Source organism: Crinia signifera, chromosome 5 (genome assembly GCF_055691185.1).
Source record: "Crinia signifera chromosome 5, ASM5569118v1, whole genome shotgun sequence".
NCBI classification, from domain to species: Eukaryota; Metazoa; Chordata; class Amphibia; order Anura; family Myobatrachidae; genus Crinia; species Crinia signifera.
The window spans coordinates 25,455,455-25,478,110 of record NC_139221.1 but is presented as its reverse complement, the minus strand read 5'-3'; the positions used below and the strand labels follow the sequence as shown (position 1 = coordinate 25,478,110).

At 46.7% G+C, this 22,656-nt stretch overlaps 1 long non-coding RNA gene across 2 annotated transcripts in view; it reads left to right on the top strand.

The window, feature by feature from the left end:
* The first annotated feature begins 11,296 nt into the window (after nt 1-11,296).
* LOC146079392 (uncharacterized) overlaps nt 11,297-22,656 on the top strand; it is a 31,314-nt gene continuing 19,954 nt past the window's right edge. Inside the window, exons 1-2 of one of the 2 annotated variants that reach the window (XR_014474507.1) lie at nt 11,297-11,478; nt 13,114-13,321. This is a non-coding gene — a long non-coding RNA (uncharacterized LOC146079392). The remainder of the gene's footprint in view (nt 11,479-13,113; nt 13,322-22,656) is intronic. The other variant, XR_014474508.1, reaches the window with a different exon arrangement.

Below are 22,656 nucleotides of genomic sequence, written 5' to 3'. Positions count from 1 at the left end.
ATAAGGTGAGCACTTCGTATCTTACATTTGTACTGCTGCCTGACGAAGGGCGAATAAAGCCCGAAAGCTTGCATTCACTCAGTGGTCTGAGTTTGATTTACCTGCCGTTGTATTAATCCGCATGTGCTGGTCCTTGGAGGTGATGTATGTTTATTGACCTGTTGCACTGCGGTAGATGCCTGGATGTTTGGATCGTGCCTGTCTCTCTGGATATAATATATATGTAAGATTGATATGTGGATCTGATCCACGGTCTTACTGAGACGGATTGCACTCCCCCTTTTTGATATACTTGGCAGAGACGTTTTTCCTGTTGTTTTTACTGAAGGTGACGCTGCTGCAGCCAGTGTACTTACGTTCTTAAAGGTACACTAACAGCGCTACCTCAGCAAAGTTGGTGCATTATCTAAACTGACATTATGGATGAAGGCACAGGTTTTGACTGGACCCAAGTCCCACAATTTGAAACTTTGAGCCTGTCAGAAAGTGAAATAGAAGCTACTCTCTTCACTGAGAAATTTGTAGACTCTGTTGGTGAATTAACCCCTGATGATGTCTATGCACAATTGCTGCGGTTTAAGAATAAGGAAACTGACTTTTTAATGCATGGAATCACTTTGTCTGACTATGTGAGGGACAAAAAAATACCTAGGGGTTTTCGAGTATCCAATGCCCCAACTATTGGCAGACACAACGGCGAATTTTGCCGCAGGTGGATTGCGGTGCTTAACAAGTGCTCTCTGGATCTTATGACGCTTGTCGTAGAAGAATCTGCACGCGAGCTTAAATTAGTTCGTGAGAAAATTAAGGTTTATGAAACTAATAATAAACCTATCCTGCTACAAGATAAAAGTGTGGACTGGTGGAGTAAATTGAACACACAGGTGACGGCATATAAACAAGAATTGGTTGCCTTTAAAAGGAGAAAGCTGGAGACGGTAAACCGTGATTACACTGACCACCAGGTGTATAAATGGTTGACAGGAAAAGCTGACACAGGTTACCGCAAACGTTTCCAAAGATCAAGGAAACCACGCTATAATGATGGCAACAATTCTAGTGAGGCTCCTTCATCTGGTGATGACTCCTACAGGTCCACTTCTGGTGGTAGACCCCCTTTAGGGGTAACAACCAGACGAGGCAGGGGACGTCCGCCATCTTCTTCAAAAAAATCCGGAGAGGAGGCCAGAGGCACCGCAGAGCCAAAGAAGGGCAAAGGACAGAAAAACAAATAAATCAAGTATTTAATTTATCTAGCCGAATCCTCACAGATACGGAAACATGTGTTTTGAATAAAGGCCTTAGTTTCGTTCCTACTAATCCATTTAACAGCCTGAATTGGAAAATTGACCTCCAATACCTGGGTCGCCAACTTAGGTTGAGAGAGTTTTTTGGAACTAAAAATGTCCCTATCTCTTCAAGAACACAGCCTGAACCATCTTTACCCAAACCCATTGTTTTCCGTAACAAATCGACTTTTGATCCCATTTCCCATAACGCAGCTCTTGCTGGCTATATGAAGGCATTGGACGCACAGGTGGTGGATTCACAGCAAAGATCTGCTAAGCAAAGAAATAATCTGACACAGGCGGAGTGGAAAGCCCTTAAGGATCTGCATGGCTACAAAGATATAGTCATCAGATCAGCGGACAAGGGGGGTGGGGTGGTGCTGCAGGACATTGAGCAATATTGTCTTGAAATTCAGAACCAATTATCGGATGGTAATGTATATTTGAAATTAAAGCAGGATCCAACAGATGGCTATAAAAGTGAGGTATTTGCTATAATAGATCGTGCTGTTTTGGATAAAGTCATTTCACGTGAAACTGGTGATTTTTTAAAAATACAACAACCAAGGGTTCCCATCCTGTACACGCTGCCCAAAATACACAAAAGGCTGGACAACCCCCCTGGTCGTCCTATTATATCGGCCAGGGGGTCGTTGTTCAGCAACATTGCTGAATATCTGGATGCCTTTTTGCAGCCGTGTGTGCAGGATGGGAGCACTTACTTACGTGATACTACTGATCTGTTGGTGCAATTGAGCGAGCTGGGTGATGTCCCTGGTGGCACGTGGATGTGCACCATGGACATCACCAGCTTGTATACTAATATTCCTCACGTGGATGGCATCACTGCTGTTAAAAAACTGTTAATGGGCAATCCATTGTATACTGGTCCAAACCTTGAATTTTTCCTTTCCCTCTTACGGTTAGTGTTAACCAGAAATTATTTCTATTTTTGTAATGCATATTACTTGCAGGTAAGCGGGTGTGCCATGGGATCTCCTGTGGCCCCCGCTTACGCCAACACATACATGGTGGATATTGAACATGATTTTTTCTTTAACCGTGAAGTGAGGGATAAGGTGTTTTTCTATAAAAGATATATAGATGACGTCCTACTCTTTTGGAGGGGACGCCTTGAAGAGTTTGAAGCCTTAATGACAGACATCAATCATTTTGATTGCCCTATCAAATTCACGTACCATTCCAGTCTTGAAGAAATCAATTATCTTGACGTTAAAATTAGCATTGTAGACTTTAAAATAGTGACAACCCTATTTTCAAAGATCACTGACAGAAACATGTTGCTCAGAGCCGACAGTTACCACCCACCAGCGACGATTCGCGGACTTCCGTACTCTCAATACCTTAGGGCCAAACGCATCACCAGTGACACTGAGATGCTTGAGGGTACACTTGTTAAAATGACTGATAAATTTAAAGAGAGAGGCTACCCTGATACCATCTTGAGTGCCGCTCTCTCTAAAGTTGACAAGATATCTAGAGACGATGCCCTAACGCAGTCTAACAAAACTACCCCTGATAAACCAGGTGAACGTATACACTGGGTACAGAGTTACTCTACTGCCCAAAAAGAGATAAATGAGTGGAGCAAAAAATTGTGGCCCATTGTAAGAGATGACAAAGATCTTAAATGCTTTAAATACTCTAAAATTATGCCATGCTACAAAAAAGGCAAAAGTATCCGAGACTGGCTAGTCCACACTGACGTTAGCGAATTAATGAATAATGACATCAGAACACGCACTAGAGAACCAGGGTGTTATAAGTGCACGGGGTGCACTACGTGCCAACATATGGTGGCCTCTAAAATTTTTTACCATCCACACTCTGGTAAGAAATACACCATTCGCTATGCTTTAACTTGTTCTAGTTCTTACGTTGTATATATGGTCAAATGCCCGTGCGGGCTTTGCTATATTGGCAAAACCATTCGCACCTTTAAGGAGCGAATGGCGATGCACCGGACTTCCATCAGGGCGGCATTAGCTGGAAAACCGTCCGATCAGCCTCTCGCAAGACATTTTGCTGAGCATAAACATAATTTGTCTAATTTTAAACACACTATTATTGATCATGTGCCGGAGAATAAAAGAAGAGGTGACAGACATAAAGCACTATTGCAATGTGAATCCAAATGGATTTTTGTTTTAGATACTGTCAAACCGAAAGGCTTAAATGATCATTTGAATTTAAATGTGTTCATCAATTAGAAAGATCTCTTCCATATGAGCCCTTTCATTATTGCTCACCTAGGTTGACATCTCCTTCAGATATTAGATGTTATAAACTGGTGTTTGATAATCTTTATTTGACGCTATGTTTTAATGCATATTTTGCTGGTTTTATTAATGTTTGTTTTTGTTTGTACAGGGGGATCCGCGTCGCCTGGGTTACGGAGGCGTGACTACAGCGCTGGGGACTCTGGGATTGCCGGACCCGGAAGCCCTGCGTGGAACGCACGCCGGGGAGCGTGGAGCGCACGCCGGGACCTGAGGCGAGGTGGATCCACCTTCACGTGTCATTATGTATATAAGGTGAGCACTTCGTATCTTACATTTGTACTGCTGCCTGACGAAGGGCGAATAAAGCCCGAAAGCTTGCATTCACTCAGTGGTCTGAGTTTGATTTACCTGCCGTTGTATTAATCCGCATGTGCTGGTCCTTGGAGGTGATGTATGTTTATTGACCTGTTGCACTGCGGTAGATGCCTGGATGTTTGGATCGTGCCTGTCTCTCTGGATATAATATATATATATATATATATAGGGAAACAGATCAGGGTGCGCTTCCAGAAATGAATTACCACATTTAAAAGTAACAATCTCATTTAATAATAAAAGATGCTCAATGAGCAATAATAATGTACACAATTAATATGTATTTCAGCCCAATTTTTGTGATTAATTGAACTGTTGTTTGGACTTCCAATCATAGAAGAAATGCCTACATATATTTACCAATACAAAACAAATGAAAATATTACATACAATGTAAATATGTATAGCAATATTTTAAAAACTTAACTTATGATATATGAGGTCAATGGGGAGAGCCCCATTAGAGGTCCACAAAACGGTCCACATTAAAGGTCCATAAAAATATCGGGTACTTGTGTAATTTCACTGTGCCAGCATGGCGCCGTGCGTCTGTGTCACGGCTAAAGGGCTGGATGGAGTCGTGTGGTGCACAGGAACTGGAGACGGACCAGGAGGAGTAGGATTGAAACGTGCCGGTTTAATAACGGATTTCATAAATGATAAACCTCACTCAAATACTTCTTTAAGTGACAGTTGGATAAATTAAATAGAGTCCAGCACAATACTAATAACGGACAGGGAAATCTGGAAACGTATACTTGATGAGCCAGAGTACATAGATGAGGATCCGGAAAGAGGTTGATTTGATGACAGAAGAAATGGATCCGGATGACTGAAAGATGATGGAATGAATGAGTTGTATGAAGGAGGGCAGCGGAATGCTGTGCAGGGTAATTCTGGGACACAAGCAGGAACAAGCACTAGGTAGGACTTGCAGCATTGGTGTCAGGAGAAAACTTCCTTGTAGAAAGATGCAGGGAGCAAGGCACCAGAGTCAGGAGAGAAAGAGCCAGGATCCAGGAATCAGCTAGGAGTTGTGAATGACTCCAAAGACTCATTGCACTGACACTGAACAGCCTAGGCAGATCCCTTATATCCCCAGGGGACGGCTGCCATTGGCTGTCAGCGCAGGATGAGGAGGGAACCTCCACTCTGGGCCAATCTGTCTCCTGCCCTCAACCAAGATGGCGACACCGGCCTCCCAGCACCACTATCTGCAAAGACACTGCTACCCGACGCTCCCCTGCTGCCATCCCTACCCAGAGCTGCCGCTACCCGCACACCGCAGACCGGAGCCTGCACACGCTAGCCGGCGGCGGGCGCGGACGGGTGAGTACTGTACCTGCCGCGCTCCGTCGCGGCTACGTGTGACAGTACCCCCCCTTTTCAGGGTGACCCCAGGGCGCCTATGGGCCTTGTGAGGATTTCTCTGAAGAAATTGCTTTATCAGCTTCGGAGCGTGTAGATCAATGGAATCCACCCAAGAGTTCTCTTCGGGACCAAACCCAACCCATTCCACCAGATACTGGGTACGAGATTTGCGGTAGCGAGAGTCTATAATGCGTCTTACCTCGAATTCAGCCCCACTCTCGGAGTTAATCTTGGGCGGTTTGGGAATCCTATTTTGATAAGAGTTCAACCTAAGAGGCTTGAGGAGGGACACATGGAAGGAATTCGAAATCCTTAGGGAAGGAGGAAGTTGAAGTCTATAAGCGACCGGATTAATGACTTGGATGATAGGGTATGGCCCAATGAACCGAGGAGCCAGCTTCATCGAGGGCAGATGGAGGCGTATATGGCGGGTAGACAGCCATACCCGGTCTCCGACTTTCAATCGGGGTGCGGCCCTTCTTTTTCTGTCTGCCATCCTCTTGTATCGGGCGGAAGATTTAAGAAGAGCGGTGTGGACATCCGACCAGATTTTAGCAAAGCGTTGTAATGAAGTGGTTGCTGCAGGAACTTCGGAAGAGGATAATTCTGAGAAATCCGGAGACCGTGGATGTTTGCCGAATACTGTAAAGAAGGGAGTGGTTCCGGAGGAAGAGTGATAGGAGTTGTTATGCATATATTCTGCCCACGGGAGAAGATCCACCCAGTCATCTTGGGAAGACGAGACAAACAGTCGGATAAAGGCCTCCAAGTCTTGATTCACCCGTTCTGTCTGGCCGTTGGTCTGGGGGTGAAAGGCAGTGGAAAACTTGAGTTTGACCTGTACCGCGGCACAGAGAGCTCTCCAGAACTTTGCAACGAACTGTACTCCGCGGTCGGATACAATCTCTTTGGGCAGTCCGTGGAGTTTAAAAATGGTTGAGATAAATAGCTGGGCCAGTACTGGAGCAGAGGGGAGACCTTTTAGTGGGAAAAAATGGACCATTTTAGAGAATCGGTCAACCACTACCCAGATTGCAGTATGACCTTTTGAGGGAGGTAGTTCACAAATGAAGTCCATTGACAGATGGGTCCATGGTTCTGTGGGAATGGTTAGAGGGCGGAGAGGACCAGCGGGAGTTGTTCTGGGCACCTTATGCTGAGCACATCTCACACAAGAGGCGACGAAGCTGGTTACGTCGTGTCGGATGGTTGGCCACCAATAAGAACGTGACAGGAACATCAAGGTCTTTTGTGCTCCTGCGTGCCCTGCGAAGCGGGAAGAATGTGCCCATGTCAATATTTTCTTGCGGAGTTCGGGGGGAACAAACGTTTTACCTGGAGGAGGAGATGGCTGTATAGTTACTTGGGCGAAGACCACCGGATCGAGGATTGGACGAGGAGGTGTCTCTAGGTCAGAAGTCGTCTCAAAGGAGCGGGATAGAGCGTCCGCCTTAGTATTCGTGGTTCCAGGTCGGAATTTAATTTGGAAATCAAAGCGTTCAAAAAACATGGCCCAACGGGCTTGGCGGGCAGTAAGGCACTGAGCCTGTTTAAGAAAGGACAGATTTTTGTGGTCTGAATACACTGTGATCTTATGCCGTGCCCCCTCCAGAAGGTATCGCCACTCCTCTAACGCAGTTTTGACTGCAAGCAACTCCTGTTCCCCGATGGGGTAATTCCTCTCTGCCGGAAGGAATTTTTTGGAGAGGAAGGCACAAGGGTGTAATTCTTGATCCTCACCTTTTTGTGACAAGATGGCCCCGATCCCTTCCGAGGATGCGTCCACCTCGAGAATGAAGGGCCTGTCGAGGTCTGGTTGGAGGAGGATTGGTGCCGTCACGAATGCTCTTTTTAACTGCTGGAAGGCAGAGGATGCTTCTGGCGACCATCGGCTTGGATCAGCTCCTTTGCAAGTGAGAGCAGTGAGGGGAGCAGCGATAGTAGAGAAGTTCCGGATAAATCGCCGGTAATAGTTTGAGAACCCAAGGAATCTCTGAATTCCTTTGAGCGTTGTGGGGGCTGCCCAGTCTTGGATGGCTCTCACCTTCTCTGGGTCCATCTCTATCCCAGTGGCGGAGAGAATGTGACCCAAGAATGGAATGGACGTGACCTCAAAAACGCACTTCTCCAACTTGCAGAACAGTTGATTTTGGCGAAGACGTTGTAGGACTTCGGACACTGTCTGTCTGTGAAGTTGAAGATTTGGAGAGAAGATGAGTATATCGTCTAGATAGACTACGATGGAGTGGTATAGCAAGTCCCGAAAGATATCATTTACAAACTGTTGGAAGACGGCGGGGGCGTTACAAAGGCCGAAGGGCATCACCAGGTATTCATAGTGACCGTCGCGCGTATTAAAAGCTGTCTTCCACTCGTCACCTGGACGGATCCGGATCAAATTGTAGGCCCCTCGCAGGTCCAATTTAGTAAAGATTGCCGCCCCTCTGATCTTGTCGAATAGTTCTGCGATAAGGGGTAAGGGATAGCGGTTTTTAATGGTGATGTCGTTCAGGCCCCTATAGTCGATACATGGCCGAAGACCGCCATCCTTCTTTTTCACAAAGAAAAACCCGGCCCCGGCCGGAGAAGTAGATGGTCGAATGAAACCTTTGTTTAAGTTCTCTTGAATGTACGAGGACATGGCCTCAGTCTCGGGTAGCGACAGAGGATAGATGCGGCCACGAGGAGGGAATTTCCCGGCCACCAGTTCTATCGGGCAGTCCCAAGGACGGTGAGGAGGAAGGGTGTCGGCACCTCCTTTACTGAAGACATCTGTAAATGAACGGTATGGTGCGGGTATAGACAAGGGTGGAGCTGAAGAGGATGAAGGACAGTTATCCTCACGTTGTGGATGGGTCTGGTAGACCGGAAGGATCTGTGGAATGCAGGTAGACTGGCAATCTCTTCCCCAGGCCTTGACCTCCATATTGGTCCAATCGATGTGTGGGTTATGTTTAGAGAGCCAGGGAAGGCCCAGGACCATTGGATGTGAGGACTGTGGAAGAATGAAGAATTCGAGGGTCTCTTGATGTAGAGCTCCTATGAGCAGTGTCACCGGGGTGGTCTGATGGGTGATTTGTCCACTACGAATTCGACTCCCATCCACTGCAGTGAGGACCAGCGAATGATCCAGGGGTTGCACCGGCAGGGCATGTTGGGTGACAAAAGAAGACGAAAGGAAGTTTCCCGCTGCCCCAGAGTCCAATAGGGCCTGAACTCTTTTTCTCCCTTGGGGACACACAAGGGTAACCGGAATGGTGGAATCAGAAGAAGAGGGAGATGGAAGCAAGACTCCTAATCGGACCTCCCTCGTGGAGATTAGGAGTGGTCGTTTCCCGGCCGCAGCGGGCAGGAAGCCAACAGGTGAGCTGAGGAGCCACAGTACATGCACAGATTCTCTCGCCGTCTTCGGGACTTCTCTTCGAGAGAAAGACGGGAGCGGTTGATTTGCATGGGCTCATCTGTTGACACCGCAGGAGGCGGGGTTGGTCTGGAAGCGGGTGCGACACTGGAAGGGAATCGAGGGCGAAGGCGATCAGAGCGATTCCTCTCAAGTTGGCGTTCTTGGAGTCGCAGATCGACCTTGTTACATAATGAAATGAGTTCAGCCAGGGTGGAAGGAGAATCGCGAGTTGCTAACTCGTCCTTGATGCGGCCGGCTAGGCCGTTCCAGAAGGCAGAGACGAGAGCCTCTTCGTTCCATCTGAGTTCGGAAGCCAGGGTTTGAAATTGTACAACATATTGTCCCACTGGGCGACTGCCCTGACGAATTCTTAGGATCTCCGTGGCTGCGGAGGACACTCTGCCAGGCTCGTCGAAGATGCGACGGAAGGAAGCCACAAATTCTTCATAGTTGTTGAGGATGGGATCCGCACGCTCCCAGAGGGGGGACACCCACTCCAGGGCTGGACCCGCCAGTAGGGACACAATGTAAGCCACTCGAGTCTTGGGAGAGGGGAAATTGGAAGGCTGGAGGGTAAAATGGACGTCACATTGATTCAGGAATCCTCGACACCCCCTTGGGGACCCGTCATATTTACTGGGGGTTGACAGCTGTAGATGGTGAGGAGCAGCGGGCCCCGGAGGAGCAGCAGAAGCCGAAGCTCCGGAGGTAGGTGCTGCCGAAACTGAGGGAGCCGCCTGAGGTGGTGACAAGGTCTGGAGAAATTGAGCCACTTGACGCTGGGTAGCCTCTACTTGTTCCAAGCGAGCCATGATGCCTTGAAGAACATCCGTCATGGAGGCCTGTGCTTCACCCGATTCCATCGGGTCAGTGCAAACTGTCACGGCTAAAGGGCTGGATGGAGTCGTGTGGTGCACAGGAACTGGAGACGGACCAGGAGGAGTAGGATTGAAACGTGCCGGTTTAATAACGGATTTCATAAATGATAAACCTCACTCAAATACTTCTTTAAGTGACAGTTGGATAAATTAAATAGAGTCCAGCACAATACTAATAACGGACAGGGAAATCTGGAAACGTATACTTGATGAGCCAGAGTACATAGATGAGGATCCGGAAAGAGGTTGATTTGATGACAGAAGAAATGGATCCGGATGACTGAAAGATGATGGAATGAATGAGTTGTATGAAGGAGGGCAGCGGAATGCTGTGCAGGGTAATTCTGGGACACAAGCAGGAACAAGCACTAGGTAGGACTTGCAGCATTGGTGTCAGGAGAAAACTTCCTTGTAGAAAGATGCAGGGAGCAAGGCACCAGAGTCAGGAGAGAAAGAGCCAGGATCCAGGAATCAGCTAGGAGTTGTGAATGACTCCAAAGACTCATTGCACTGACACTGAACAGCCTAGGCAGATCCCTTATATCCCCAGGGGACGGCTGCCATTGGCTGTCAGCGCAGGATGAGGAGGGAACCTCCACTCTGGGCCAATCTGTCTCCTGCCCTCAACCAAGATGGCGACACCGGCCTCCCAGCACCACTATCTGCAAAGACACTGCTACCCGACGCTCCCCTGCTGCCATCCCTACCCAGAGCTGCCGCTACCCGCACACCGCAGACCGGAGCCTGCACACGCTAGCCGGCGGCGGGCGCGGACGGGTGAGTACTGTACCTGCCGCGCTCCGTCGCGGCTACGTGTGACAGTCTGAGTCACCCACGCTGCGGCTCGGTGGCTTGCTACGCTAGCCACGCTATTTAAAATCAACTCCATGCCAACATGGATAGTGGAGGTATGAACTATCCATGTTGGCATGGAGTTAAGTTACTTTTTTGGACATATTTCGTGGCGAGTGTACACCCGGAAGTAGCACGGCGCCATGAGACTACACAAGTACCAAATATTGGACTATCAGCTAACATTATTGAAGTTTATTTTGGGAAATGAGGATGAAAACACATTTAGAACTAACAACTCACCACTGAAGCGCATGTCTTTGACTTGCTGCCTTATCCACCACCCTAGATCAGTACTCACTGTCACCAGATACTGTACTGTCACCAGATATTACAAATTTGTCTACTTACTGATTGTTTTCTCCATCATTATCATTAGGCAGATTTTGTTACACACATGTTATGGAGAAAACAGCAGCAGACAGTGGAAGTGAGATTTTAGAAGGCCAAAACATCGTTCTATCACTGATCGAGCAACCTTCTGTGCATGTTGTTAATTGTGTTCAGCATCTGAATCGGGAAGCAACAGTGGAGTAAGGAGCCAATGCACACAAGGATAACCAGCATCACCCGAAAAACATTATTAGTGTACTTTCTGTAGTAAGGTTTTGAAAATGATGCACCATATTGGATTCTGTTTCAACATGATTGGGGCAGTGATGCAGAACCTAACCCGGCAGCAACCCCTCTGGCTTTAATCTGGCCTCAAATTTGTTGTAGAGGGTTGACTGTCTGAGGATGTGGGAATCATGGCATGAGCAGTGGCGTAACTATGGTTAGGCAACCCCCGCCGTCGCGGGGAGGAGCCGGCGCCAATGGGGTGCAGCAGGGTCACGGCACTCTTTTAAAGCCGTGCAAGCTCTGCTCTGCTCGTGCGACGTGCTGGGAGGAAGCTGGGTATTATACTGTTGAGCCGCCTGTAGGTGGTGCTGCAGCACACAGCTAGCTGTCTGAGCTCCTCGGCTGTCAGGAAGCTCCTCTCCGAGTCTCTATGCCTCCAGGACATGGGGCTGCGCTGCCTGAAAGACGGAGCTATGAAGGGAAGGGGTGACATGCTGTGTCTACAGGTTTGTGTCCCTTTTTGTGGGTGCCAGCTGCAGGAGTATGGGCAGGGGAGAAAAGTGTAGGCACCATTAATGTATGCTGGCCCAGTGAGCACTATGTCTTGGTAGCTGCAGTGGGAAGGGGGAGGGCTGGGTATATGGAAACTGGTTGCCCTCCATTGTGGGGGTTATTTGCTTTAGTATTGGTGTTTGTAAGTATGCTGTATGTGTGTAAATGTATGTATACTTTGTGTGTATGCTGTGTGTGTGTGTATGTCCTTTGTGTATGCTATGTGTGTCTATAGCTTGTGTATGTTTATAAATATGATGTATGTGTGCATGTTGTATGGTATCTGTGGTTGTATGACATGTGTGTGTGTGTGCATGTATGTCCTTTGTGTCTAAGGTATGTGTGCGTGTATGTTCTGTGTGTGTATGGTATGTGCGCGTGTATGTCCTGTGTGTCTGTATGGCATGTCCTGTGTGTATGTATGGCATGTGTGTGATTACTGTATGTGTGCATGTATGTCCTGTTTGTATATATGTATGGTATGTGCGTGTATGTGATGTGTGTCTGTATGGTATATGTGCGTGTATGTGATTTGTGTCTGTATATATGGTATGTGTGCATGTATGTCATCTGTGTCTGGTATCTATTAGAAACATTTCTGAGTAACGCAGGACCTCTCGACAATAAAATGTGTATATGTTATACACACTTAAGTACGCCGGGCCCTCCAGGGCCTTAATCCAGTTCTGAAGGGGGGTATCTTCTTTGTGGATTGGCACTCACCCTAAAAGTCTGTACATGCTGGGCATTTTTGCCCAGAGTGTATGGGTAACAATGATGGGGAAAATTGCAGGGCAAAGAAATGCTCAATGCATACACACTGAGCGTTTTTTGTTTGTTTTGGCATTTTTCCCCAGGGGTGGATGACTTTCATAGCGGGACGCTATGGAAAGCCGTCCACACCACCGCTCATCTGCTGGTAATACCAGCATATGATCGCCTGGGCCAGTGATGATGCGGGAGCGCATCACCGCTCATTGCTGCCTTGTACACACTGGGCCGCTTCCGAGCTGCTAGCAGCTCAGACGAGTAAACTGAGCGGCAATCAGCTCAAAGTCGCCCAGTGTGTATGGGCCTTTACACTCCGTGCTGGCTCTGGTACCCTCCACTAATATATATATATATATATATATATATATATATATATATATATAATTAGTTTGTCACTGTGTGCCCCTGGTCCCTGGATGCCTGCATTCAGTATAGCGACGCTAGCATCCCTAATGACTTTAGAAGACCGGCGGCTGGACTTCAAATGAGTCAGGATGCCAACGCCGTAATACTGACAGCTAGAACCCCGATCGGTGAGTATGAAGGAAAGAGCGGAGTGAGACAGAGAAACGCTGTGGAGAGAGAGAATTAGAGATCGTGACGGAAAGAAAAAGAAAGTGTCAGAGAGAGAGTGAGTGTCAGAACGAGGGAGAGGGGTTGAGGGAAAAAGACAATGGGGGAGGGGGGCCCTTTATATACTTTGCAATGGGACCCACAAGGTTCTAGTTACGCTCCTGCGCCCCAATTGTTTGCCCGGAGATGCTGGCAGCAGCACCAGAGCACACTGACCTATGATCATCCTTTCTCATCTCCCACAGCAGCAGCGTGTCTCCTGGGCAGCAGAACTTGCTGCTGCAGTGCAGACTCCACCCTTCCTGTCCTAGAGACCAACCAAGCAATCACACGTGCAGAGCCCAGGAGGAGCGGCCATCACAGAGCACCCGACATGACCTTCAAGAAAACGGTTGTGACCCCCTGCTGTCCCCACGCTTCCGTGTCCTCTCCTGGCTAAAGTTCTAGCATCTGGTAAGATGTGTTTTGCTTGGTTTCGGGTCAGGAGATGGGGTAACTGGCGCTTATTTAGGGCACCCTCATATGTTTGTGTGCCAGGATGGTGCTCCCTTCCCAGAGGCTGCCCCGGTTCCTGCTGCTGGCCGTGCATGGGGTATAGAAGTGGTGTCAATGGTGCCTGCAGCAACACTGGAAATAACTTTCAATATGCCAACTTAAAGTGCAAAATGTATGTACACTTCTAAACCTAATAGCTGCTATGCCCCTTCCATAGCCTCTGCACTGCCTGCCCCTATCCTCCTCCTTGCCCCTGCTCCAGCTGCTATTTAACCATACCCCTCCCTACCCCCAGTACTGCCTATCCCTAATACACCTTGGCCTCTCCCTAACCTAAATTGTTGGCTGTTGACGTTCCGGTGTTGGCAACCCGATGTGTTTCAGTGTTCTAATGGCAGTTGGGATGCCAGTGTCGATATACTGAACACCAGCAACCTGATTGCCTGGAAGCTGACCTCATTCAATATATATCGGGTTTCACCGTGTGTGCATAATGTGAAATGGACATTACGGTGTTTGGTATATTCTGTAATGGACATTACGGTGTGTGACATAATGTGTAATTGACTTTAAGGTGTGTGGTATAATGTGCAATGGGCATAATGTGTTATGGACATTACAATATGTGGCATAATGTGTAATGGGCTTTATGGTAAGGAGAATAATGTGTAAGGGTCATTATGTTGTGTGGTATAATATGTAATAGACATTACAATGTGTGGCATATTGTCTAATAAGCATTGCCACACACCCTTTTTGGAATGCTATAGGTTCCAAAAAATTGGAGGGGGGGGGGGGGGGGGGGGGGGGGCGCCAGATTTTTTTTGGCTGGGGGGAGCAAAATTTCTAGTTACGCCCCTGGGCATGAGCCAGGGTAACCTACAAACACACTCATGATTTTTAGGTTTGAATCAGGCCATCTGCACATAGAGGTAAATGGAATATACAGTATTGGATGAAGAATAACCCTTTGGCGCTACAAGCCAAAGAACATAGGTAATGAATGGAGTAACCTTGGTAGCAAGTACTAATAAAAGTACAATGAGAAGTTTATTAAACATACGTTAAAAAGGCAAATGGTATAAAAACATACAATAAATAGAACTGATATAGATCATACCAAAATGGGTGAGGGTGCCGGAGGTGTGATGGTGCGGGGTACTTCCGGGAAAAATATCCTGCTGTTGGCTCCCTAGAGTGTTTCCCCAATGGCAGTCAGTTCAATAGCAGTTAATTACAAAAATGTCCATCAGCGGTGAATGGTACTGGAGGGCAAATGCTGACGCATTTTGAGACAGCTTGGTCCCTTCTTCAATGTTTACCATCAGGACTGGGGCAAAATAGTAAATTTACCAATAGAATTCAACTGGATGATTATTTACAATGGAGTTCTATCGATGATATTCATCCCTTTAGTCACATTCATATGAAGTTGACGTTCGTAAAATGGCAATTTGTACGAATTAAGCAGATTGAAAATTTGCCGATCACTGTTTTCTGGATGTAACCGGGATCGAATGGGTATGATTGAGTGCATTCGTACCCATCCGATCTTAGTAAATTTCCCTTTTGGTGTCTGAGAATTAACAGTGTCACAATAATAAGGTAGCAACTTCTGGGGAAACAGCCATGTCCAATAGGCAGAGAAATGTGTCCAGTATGCTCCGTCCCCTACAGTGACATACAGATGGAGCCGGGCTTATTATTGCTGGCGGAGCGCCAGGACCGTGTCCCTGGCGATCCGCCAGCAATCTGGCGCTCTGGCTGAATGAGACGCTCGTGCGTTTCCCACGCACGAGCGTCTCAATAGCCGGGCGGCGAGGCGGCGCGGCGGGTGCAGTCCTGCCCGTCTAAAGCTTCAGGGAGACGGGCAGGGCTGCGGGGGGCTGCGGGGGGGCGGTGTGGACCGGCGGGGACCCCGGGAAGCCGGCGGGGGACCCGGGGAAAAGCACCGTCGGAACGGGACGCGCGTGCACCTCGTGCACGCGCGTCCCCTTCCGACATACAGATGGCGCGGGGCGGGGGATGGCGGGTGGCGAGTCCTCCGCCATCCCCAGCAAAGACAAGCCCGGCGCCATCTGTATCTGGAAGCTTTTTTTCTCCATACATGTTGGTTTTGATAATCATCTGAGCAGTCAGCTAGCTCCATGCGCTGTGGTGTTACTCACTTTGGGAGTTAGAGGATTGCAAGACACAAGTATTGGGATATGTAAGCAGCAGAGAATTCAGCAAGAATGGGACAATTACTGTTAGTGCCGCTGATGCGAGCATTCTGCTGGGTGGCTGCACCTGCCATTCACAGTATAAACAATATATCTGGAGCATTTGCTGAATGTAGCACTTCAGTATGTATATATGACTGAGTTACTGACTGAGTTACATACTACACGTGACACCCATATGCATAATTTGCTTACTTTTGAAAATAGGAGGAGGGAGATTAGGTCAAGGGGGCGTGTCATACTTTGCTAATAGAGCATTCCTGCAGCAATCAATGACTCTCAGCAGTGGGATTGGTCAGCACTGTGATTATTACCATTTGAGCGCAAACAGTTGTATGTGATTAAAGACGAATCCACTTATCTCACATATCAATGACTCTCAGCAGTGGCATTAATGAATGGTGATGCAAGATGGAATTGTCCTTGGGCCCTCCCACCCTTATGTTGCGGAAATAGGACTTGGGCCCTCCCACCCTTATGTTGCGGAAATAGGACATGCACACTTTAACAAACCAAACATTTCAGCGACAGGGCCTACAAAACTGTGGCTGAAATGATTGGTTTGTTTTGGCCCCCACACAGAAAAAACAATTCATATCTCCCTGTATAAACTGGCTGTACAGAGACCAGATGTCATCATCACTCATCATCCTCCTCCTCTGATTCCTCACCCCCGTCAGTGTGTACTTCCTCATCCTCACAGATTATCAATTTGTCTCCAATGGACTTCACAATCACAGGTCCATTGAATAATTGATCATTCATTTTTATAAACATCATCTTCTCCACATTTTGTGGAAGCAACCTCCTTCGCCACTCACTGACCAGGTTCCCCGCTGCACTAAAAACTCTTTTGGAGTACACACTGGAGGGGGGGGCAACTCAGGTAAAATAAAGCCAGTTTGTACAGGGGCTCCCAAACTGCCTTTTTGTCCTGCCAGTACAGGTAAGGACTGTCTGACATGTCTACTTGGATGCTGTCACCAAAGTAATCCTCCACCATTTTTTTTAATGGTGGCAGCATCCAATGCAGCGACAGTAGACATGTCAGCAATCGGTCCTTTAGTATGGACCAGATGTCCAAACTCCCTCCTGCCTGCTGTTAGGAGTGGTTACTTTAACCTACCTCCTGAGGTGGACTCTAACCTACCTCTGGATAGGGAGTTGGACTTTAACCAATCTTCCTTTATCCCTTCTTCCTCAATTTGGTGGCCCCCCTTAGAGCTCCGTGAGTGTTAACCCTGTATATGCTGATCAGAAAAGAAGACCATCATGTATGCAAGGTACAACACTGATTTATTGTTTACACATACAGCATATTTATACAGTATAGCATGCATGGGCTCGACAAGAGATGATTGGATGATACAGGGGTGTAGCAGGGAGGAGTTCCAGTTACTGTCTAGGGGATATATGTTATTATTATACAAGGACATGGGAGAACAGACAGTTTTTGTAGAAAACATGTGAAATACATCTTACAGGAAATAACCTTGAGCAACGCAGCCTTGAGCAGCAGCAGACTGTCACAAAGCAGAATAGAAACATGTAATTTTCCACTCACTATAAGGCATTTGAGACAAGATGGAGAACAGCATACAAAATGGTGCATAAATCCTTTCAATCCCCTCTTAGAATCATAATTTATTTAAATTATTTGATTCTCACGTGTGCTTTTCCTTTTAATACGCTGTTCCCTCACATATGTAGCATAGTCATCGGGTGTAGGGGTTTCGGAGGAAAGATCAATATACATAATAGCAACAGGTGTTGTGGTACCTATATATTTGGAAACTATTCTCCTGCCTAGTGGAAAAATACAGTAAGCAACGATTATGATGAACAGAAGTACAGTAAGTGTAATGATACCTAGTTGAGTTAAGGCATGTTTCCAGTTGCTCATCCAGCTGAACCAAGCAGCCCAGGGGTCAGTGACACCTGAGTTTTCCTTGAGCTCTCGGGATAAGTCTTCTAATTTTTTAATGGCTAGTGTGACTTTGCCATTGGGACCTGTATTGTCAGGAATGAAGGTGCAACATCCTGCAACTGTGTTTATGTATACACATGTACCACCTTTCTCGGCCAAGATCATATCCAGGGCCATGCGATTCTGGAATGTCATCTGTGATGTGGCCTCCAGTTGTTCTGCAATACCTTTCAAGGCATCCTTTGTATCATTAACAAATCTCTGTTGATTATAATACATATAGTTTATCCATGCAACATTCTTATTGATTGTAACCTGGGGCAGCAGAGATTCAAAGCCAGCAGCTACTTCATCTCGGGCCTTGAACTCGTCTGGGACACCCCGGGGTACACCAATAGTATCAATGTATACGTGTGGGTCAAAGCTTTCCAGTGGGGTACTTCTCTTTTGTCTAGGGTGTGGGTCAGGTAGGGGTGAAGGTGTTTCAATGGCTGTTGGCAAAATATGGATAGGCATAATGATTTTTGAGAGAGCACATTCGCCTCTCCATACACTGTCAAGCTTTGCTCTAATTTTCATGTCCCCACAAATGAAATAAATGTCACCAAGGGATTTCTTCATGATGGGTAAGGTTACATACCTGCGGATGGCACAGTAACCATCCGGGAATGTTTTCAGATCTACCCCCTTAGTGACATTAGAACAGTAACAAGTATAGTTGTCTGGATATATGGTGATTGTGTTACCTGGATTGGTGTTTTTTTCTAAGATGGGGTAGTTCTTCTTCCATAACTCACATTCATTATCTTTAGTTTTATTGCCAGTGTATAAGGTAAAAAAACATTCATCCTCTGATTCTGGTATGTTAAGGGGGACGGTACCAAGGTGGGGTCTGGACTTAGCACATACATAACAGTCAGTTCGGTTAGTCTGTCGTGCATTGTATTTCATCCATTCTAACCAAAAATTCACATCAGCTAAACCTGTCTCTATGGACATGGTGTCCTCATATGTGGGATTACTGATAGCAACCATATCTTTAAAGGTACTTATGTGTGGTTTGAATGGGGATAATGGCTGGGGCCTGGCGGGGGATGGTGGCTTACGGAGGGAAAGGTATTCCTGATTGTTAAACATATCTTTGAGATAGAATTGTTGTCTATCACTGGCATATCCACCTCCCCACCATACCCCTAGAACATACATTCCAGCATCACTGGGGCTGGGATTTTCAATATTTATAGTGCAATAATAGTCATATCTACCGTTATCCTTAGTGATAGTCATCCTAGAAAGTAATGGCTTACCATACTTGTCCTTTCGATCAATAGCCAAGGTGGGTTTGTATGCCCAGTCGATACCTGAATTCCACCCCACTGCTCCCCAATAATTGCAGTTATTTCCCCAATAATAATCATCTGTGACACAAATATATACATTTTTAGTCTGGCTGAGAGCTGATTTGGATGGCATGGACCACATGTTACTAGGTATGACCGTATCATAGTTTATTCGGTAAGTGGCCACGCGAGTGGTAGATGAATTGTACCAAAGGGTAAGCACATCATCCTGACTGGTAATATCCACTTCTGCGGTACAGAAATTATAAAGAACAAGAGCGAGTAAAGTCAGCAGAGCTAAGATAGGGGGAATCATTTCCTTCAAGGGTCCTCTCGGCCTCAGTAGGAATTCCGTTTTCCTCGATGTCTGGATCCCCTACCGGCAATTCTTCTCCTCGTAGGAGGTCAGAGTTATTAACTCCCGTTAGTACCTCACTGGTCCGGTCTGTGTCAATCTCAGGATCGGTGTCGACCTCTGTGTCGAAAGTAGTTGGAGTAGGGATTTTCTTCACTCTGGATGCGTGGATCCACGTTGGGTTGTCATCGGTGAGCACAGCAGTTCTTGTCACAGCGACCACCTCTGTCTCAGGACCGTAGGAGAAATCACCTGGATTCTTGTTGCGTGGAAGGACTTTAACCACAACTTTGTCTCCGACTTGGAATGGATGTGTAGGTTTCTGTGGATGACAAGGATTTTTAAGTACAACTTCATGTTCAATTTCGTCTAGTCTGTGTATTAAAGTCCTTACATATTCTTCTCTGATTACTTCTAAATCTCCTGCTTGTGTGACTAGTGGTTTCCTTGCCCAGGGGGTGGGGAAGGGGCGTCCCATTAGTATTTCAAAAGGGGAGTAACCTAGAGTCTTTTGTGTATATGGGTAAAATCAATCTGCAGGTGAGTAAACGGAGTGGTGGGGTATTCAAGATGTTGGTGTTTTGCTTTATTGGGATTGTTAGGGTTGTTTCTAAGACACACAATACATCTACTAACATATTGGGTGACAAGTTCTTTTGCATTTGTGATGTAAAAATCATTGGTGAGGAGCAGTGTTGTCGTGACTTTGCTGTGGTGACCTACTCCGTGCTATGAACAGTGAGGCACTTGTTTGGGGGATACAGGGTTTCCCCTCTTTGCAGATTAATCCAGTCCGTGGATTCTTCTGCAGAATTGGGTATGTCCAATCTGATAAATCAGAGTTAGAGGCAGTTGCCTGTAATTCTGTAAGTAAGTATGTGTCTTCTAGTGACGGTGGTGACATTATGGTAAGTGTGAGGTTGTATGTGGATGTGGCAGCAGCTTGTTTTGCAGCAGTGTCAGCGAGGGCATTGCCCCGTGAGATATCATCTTTTCCACCAGTATGTGCTTTGCAATGGAGAACGGCAATGTGTGAGGGCAATGTGATTGCGTGCAATAAGTCAGCAATAAGTTGGGCATGTGAGATGCCTTTTCCATCAGCGCCTGCGAACCCTCGGCGCTGCCAAATCATGCCGTGGTCGTGAACAACGCCATAAGCAAATTTGGAGTCTGTGTAAATGTTGACAGGTTTTCCTGTGTACAAGTGACAAGCTCTGGTGAGAGCGATTAGCTCAGCAGCCTGTGCTGATAGCAGAGGAACTTTTGCTTCAAGGACAGTTTGAGGAAGTTTAACTACTGCGTAGCCTGTCTGGTATGTTTTGTCATTTGGTCGACTGCAGGAGCCGTCGACAAAAATTATGTCGGCGTCGGGTATGGGTACAGCCGACATGTCACTTCTGGGTGAAGTTTCTGAGTCGATTGTCAGAGAACAGTCATGTGGGGGAGGTGCTTCGTCATCAGGTCCTTTTAAGCCTAAAAGGGCATTAAGTATGGGCACAGGTCCTTCTGAATTTGTAGCATATTTGATAACAAGTGATGGGTTACCTAGTAAGAGTACCTCGTAACCACTAAGACGCTGGGCTGACATGTTGTGTGTGTAGCCCTTTAAGTAATGCTACAACATTATGTGTGGTATGGAGAACAGTGGGTGAGCCTAGGGTGAGTGTGGTTGCCATCTCAGCTATCATTGCACAGGCCGCCAGTGCCTGAAGACAGGCAGGCATACCTTGGACCGACACCGGCATCACTTTGGAAAAGAATGCCACGGGGCGCAGCTTACCTCCATGTTCTTGTGTCAGCACACCCGCCATGGTTTTACATTTTGTCCCTTGCATATAAATGAAATGGTTGTACATAGTTTCGGAGGGTCAATGCCGGACTTTTTATCAACATACATTTAAGGCTTTCATATATGCATTTAACATTTCTTGTGACCATTGTATCTGTTTAGGTTTGTCATTGAGTGTGGCTTGTCTCAAAATGTTATCATAGTAGGAACAGTCAGAAATCCACTGTCTGTAATAATAGTGTTTGGGCGGACCAGACCCAGTACAGACTGTATGCGTTGTGGGCTGACTTTCCTCTCTCCCTTTTTCAAGACAAAACCTAAATAATCAACATTCTTTTTGCACCATTGCATTTTTGCTTTTTGACACTTTGTGCCTCACATTCACAGAGCCAGTTTAACAGTGATATACCATCCTCTCGGCATGCCTCCTTTGTTGAACTACAGATAAGCAGATCATCTGCATACTGTAGCAGGACTGAACCATAGGGGGGGTGCCAGGGGGTTAATATGGCTTGGAGCACGATGCTGTACACAACAGGGGAGTCAATATACTCCTGTGGCAGTCTGCATCATGTTAAATGCTGGCCTCAAAAGAAAATGCAAATAACAGTTGTGTTTGGGTGTCCACAGATATGCTAAAAAATACATTTTTTCAAATCGGTTACTGAGAAGTAGGCGGCATCTACAGGGATGGCTGAGATGAGTGAGTTTATATCAGGTACAGTGGGTGCAATGGGAACAATTAATTGGTTTATTGCTCTGAGGTCCTGTTGACCATGTCTGAGGATTTACAGTGTCTAATTCTGTGTTTGGGTCAGAACTGTCAGTCATGAGCAAGTGTGGTGATGAAACATCGATTTCCTTTCCTATGTCATGGCCCTTTAAGGTCTGTCCCTGCCAGTCAATCTGAAATCTGGGGTTGTCTCTAGGGAAGGGGTTGGGACTACATTTTTCCGACCAACCTGCCAGGTTATCTACCCAGGGGTCAATTAGGAAATAGTCTGTAGAAGAATTACGGGCTACATATTCCTTACAAGTTTCATTGTGGGGGGGGGGGACGGGGGCTGGGGCGGGGGGGGGAGTAGTGTTGTCAGCAGTGGTGAATGGCAGTGCCCTTTCATTATTTCATAATAAATTAGTATAGAGAGTTTCTCTTTTTCTTTTTTTAGCATGTGAAATAATAATTTGATTAATTGCAGCACTTTATATATATATATATATATATATATATATATATATATATATATATATATACAGCGGGTGATGCTCCGGCTCGACTGGGGCCCCCATGGGGATACATTGCTCTGGTGCCTTCCCGTAAGGAATAATCCATATGCACAACCGAAATAAATAGGCGTCACTCAGAGGCTTGATGATCAGAAAAAAGTGTATTCAGTACACAGTACACAGAAGTGGATCCACCCGATTTTGCCATAGGGTTCAATGTTAAAATATTTTTAACATTCTAATCGGGAAAAAAATGGGAAATGGGCCAATATGGCCCATTTCTCATTGTATATGCCACCCCATTATGAACGTCACCCCACGATTGACGCCAACCCGAAGGTCGGAGGACGCGTACCGCCGCCCCTCGCGGGCTCACTATGCTCGCCACGCTTCGGGTTGGCGTCAATCGTGGGGTGCCGTTGAGGGGGTAAAA